The following is a 4,469-nucleotide window of genomic DNA, read 5'->3' as shown; positions in this document are numbered from 1 at the left end:
CTCTAAAAATGTTTTCCCTCAGGGAGTGGTGTGAGATGTTCATTGTGTGAAGGGTAACGGGGAGGCCAAATCAAACCAACCCCCTGCTACTATGTGTTGGAATCACATAATGCATATTGTTAGATGTAACAGAGGTCTTAAATTGCATCACATTTATAAGTTCATTACAAACCTAAGATTTTGGTTACTTTCTCTCTTTCAAAGGCACTGTGAGCAGGAAATGCATGGCACCATCACGCTGTAGGAAGATCACCGTACGATATGTTTGTTAGCGTGTTGGCGTTCTGATTAACGTCCAGTTGGTGCCCTGCTTCGAGGTCTAATCTGGCCTCACGCCTCAATGCACGTGCTCAATAGGGTCCGCACCCTGCATCATGACATCATGTCTTTGTGCGAAATCCCGGAGCCATTCACGGGCCCACCGTAGGGCTTAGCATGCAAGCGTCCACTATACCAACACACAGCTCTTTAAAGGGACTCCCCTGGTCCCCCAGCTCAGTGGATACACCCTGAAGCCTCTACAGGGCTCTGCGCATGGCTTCTATTCTCCAACGCACAACGGGCGGAGCCCATGTGCCACCCAGGGCCAGAGGAAACAAGGATTTGGCCTTTTTGTTGGGAACATTTCTATAAGGGAAGATATGATTGCTCCTGGACACATGGAGACATACTATATCTCTATAGTCAGGCAACATTTACACTCAAGTTCCTGGCTGCCATGTCAGGCAGAGAAAAAGTGTAGCAAATGATTCGGGGACGTTTAACCCGGCAAGATAGTGCCTCGTGCATGGTTTGCTAAAGATTACATCATTCATTTGTGAAAAGCTGTGGGATCAGCGGAGCTCTGTTTGGAGGCCAAATCTGCCACCAACCAACAGATCAGAGAGCAGACATCAAGAGGTGGATTTGCTACTTCACCAGCCCTGTGATGTCACCTAGGCTTGTGAACACCATTGGCTGAGAGAGAGTGAGGGCAGGCTGTAACATGGGCAGAGCGGAGATACGCCCATAAAAGGAGTGATGACTTTTATCGATTAATGAATGCTAACTCTGAGTGCTGATACATCTTTTACACGTGGCTTTCGAGCATGAGGTCACCTCCAGCGTCTATCTGAAAAATCTGTAAAATAAACTGAGAAAACAATTAATCAGTGATGGTGCATCTCTTTCTTTTATTAGATATTGATAATGCTTACTACTTTCTGTTAATCAAATAGGCTGCGTCACTCATCTCGCAAACTCATGTATAAATAAATGGGAAAAGTCACTAAGCCATGCAAACATGACAAAAGACGCTAAACAGTGTGACTTCAGGAACAAGCAGAATAGCCATATAGCTCTTTTAAGAACAAGAGCATTGTTCAAACATCTTTCACTGAAGCCAGGGACTACAGGGCATTTGTGGAACTTGGAAGTGTGATTGTGCAGAGGGAAGTGAGTTGTGTAACTGTCAGACTGTGACTGTCCTGTAATTGTTCTGTTCTTTCCTTTAAGTTGGGGCATCGATGTTTTACCAAGAGAGCGAGTTTTCAACAGTTTAGACTAAGAACAAACAAAAGCTTTCTTCAAATAAACTCTTGCAAAGTTCAAGTGGGGTTTATAATAAAAGTATTAAATGTTGGCACAAAGAAATCTCAATGTTGATATTGAACAGGGCAAGCCTGCCGGGCTGGTAAGGTTTTGCATTTCAGTACAAAAACATCCTAATGCAAAACATCCTAATTGCTTATACTTATACTCGTATGCTCATACAGAAACATGGGGCATAGTAAAGCCATTTATTCACACAACACCATTTTACAGACAAGTAGCAACAAACATATGTTAAATCATTACTGGTAATGTTTTTAATGATGGTAATTATGAAGACTTTACACACAGATACTACAAAGGCAGTAAGGTTGAAGTTGCATCTTTATACTAATTAATTAGGAGGACAAACCTTTACCAGTGTAAACTTCAGTATAATCCTAAAGATTTTTACTTTAAGTAATCTGATTACATGAAAATGGAATGCAAAATGTTAAATCTAATGGTATCTGGTCAAGCAAAATGTACTTGACCAGTATACATTCTTTTATTACAGAGCATATTTTTAAAATGATTATTTTTTGCATCAATTAAACCTTTGATTTGATCTTTTTCAGCTGTCAAAATGATTGCTTCATGTTTACGAGGGCATAGAATCATTCTTTTGAGTGTAAGCATGTACAATTTATTTCTAAAGCATTTTTCAAGAAAAAAAAAACTGTTGCTCAATATCACAAGATGAGATGCCACATATAAAAACAAATACAAAAAATAAAAATAAAAATAAATCTTCAGAGTGTTCAAACATTGCAACTTGTTACAAGGTAAGATCAGAAAGATTTGGTCAGTAGACCACAAAGACCTGCTAGACCTGCTAGCTTTCCTGCTAAAAAAACGAATATTATTAGTTTGATTTTATTCCCGTAGGTAAAGGAAGGCTTACTGACTGTCATTATGACAATTCAAATTACACTTGGTGGATCATTTCTTTATTATATGTTATAACTGATGGTTAACGCAAATATCTAATCCGCCAATCATTTGGCAGCAACTCAAAGCATTTAGGCATGTAGACGGGATCGAGATGACCTGCTAAAGTTCAAACTGAGCATCAGAATGTGAAAGAAAGGCCTAACTCCATGGTATGGAGGCCTATCTCCCCCCACCACTCCCCCTGCCAGTGGCAGACGCCCTCAGACATCGGTGCATTGGTGGTTCTTTGTGTCCGGGGATGGGCATCCAGGTACCCACCGGCTCACTCCTGGTGGCTGCTTGTCCCCCACCCCCTTCGGGTGGGGTGCCCTCGGCCTCTCGGCCTGGGGGTCGGTCACTCTGGCACAGCTGGCTGCCGGCAGAGCTCACGGGCACGTCACTGCAACCCCCCTGGCTTCTGCTCCGCGGCTGCTGAGCGACCCCTCATCTGGGGCTCTCCTCAGCTCTTTCTGGGATAGTGGTGCGGCTGCCCCTCTGTTAGTCTTCCTTGGTCTCCTTTGCTCTTGGGGCCTCTGGATGTCTGGAGCCTTTATCTCCTCCATACCTGCTTCATGCCCTGGAGGATGGGGCTGTGGCTCCCCACACCCTCTAGCAGATCATTACATGAAGGAACCTTTTAAATACAAGCTCACAGGTGTACACACGGGTGCTCACACACACAAACTACACCCTTTTTGGCTGCTACCTATATTCACATAGATCATCGCTATGATGTTGTTTATTATATTGCTCTCTTTTTCTTTGCTTGTTTTCTCTTTTTTCTTTCTCAACAGATGATCCAGGTGATTGATATATGTACTTTTTGTCTGTTTGTTTTGTTGGTTTTTTGTTTTTGCCCTTTATCACCGTCCCTCTTCCCCGCTCTTTTACTTTCCCTCTTTCTTTCTCCCTTTTCTTTTCCCCAGTCAAGTCTGTCCCGTGTTCAGCAAATGAAAATAAAATAAACAATAAAAGCAAAGGTGAATCAAATAGACCAATATGGCAAGGCTGGGATGGTCCATTTGGTAAAGTAAATCCGTCCGGCATCTTTCTTTGCCTTTAGACAACAATTCTGATGGCAAAAGAACCAAACGGGACAGGAAAGAAAAAAAAAGAATATGAAAGAAAGGCAATTTAGCAATTTAGGGAACTTTGATCGGCATGATTGCCGATGCCTGAGCTAATCTATATATTGCAGAAACTGCTGATCTGCTGGGATTTGCCGCACAATCGTCTCTAAGGTTTACAGAAAATGATCACCAAAGGAAAAAATAATTAGTGAGAAGCAGTTATCTGGGTGAAAATGCCTTGTTGATGTCAGAGGTCAGGGGAGAATTGCCAGACTGCTTCATGGAGATAGGAAAGTAATAGTAACTCAAATAATGGCTCATTAAGGCTGAGGTATGCAGAAGAGCTTCTCTGAATGCACAACATGTTGAACCTTGACCAAAATGGTCTACATCACACTGGGTTCCAACACTTTCAAGTAAGAACAGGAAACTGAGACTAAAAATTTTGGATGAATGCTGCCATCTAAGATGGCACAAAGCTCAAATCATTCCAAACTTGAAGTTGGCACTGTACTCAAATGGGCTCCAGTGTAATCAGATTTTGAGCCACCTTTGGGATGAAGTAGAATGGTAGATTACCATCATGCATGTGCAGCCAAAAAATCTCCATCAACTGTGGCATGCTATCATATTGACCAAAACCTTTGAGTATCTTGTCAAAGATACAAATATTTCAGAACGTTCTGAGTGCAAAAGCAAATCCAACCCAGTAGTAGCCAGGTGCAGCTAGCACTGTAGCCTGCAGGGTGTCCAGTGAATGAAGTTTATTTGGACATTAAGCCACACTCCAAAATCTATGAATTGCCCGAAAAAGATACCAAAGTACCAAAAAAGGGCAGCACAAAAACAGTCAAGCTGAATTCCACTGCCTTATTTCAGTGATAAATGCAGCTTCAC

This window comes from Mchenga conophoros, linkage group LG16, assembly GCF_057382185.1.
Source record: "Mchenga conophoros isolate Kocher_MC1m ecotype Shallow Benthic linkage group LG16, M_conophoros_male_GT1.1, whole genome shotgun sequence".
In the NCBI taxonomy this organism is placed as follows: Eukaryota; Metazoa; Chordata; class Actinopteri; order Cichliformes; family Cichlidae; genus Mchenga; species Mchenga conophoros.
This window is presented reverse-complemented; position numbering follows the sequence as displayed.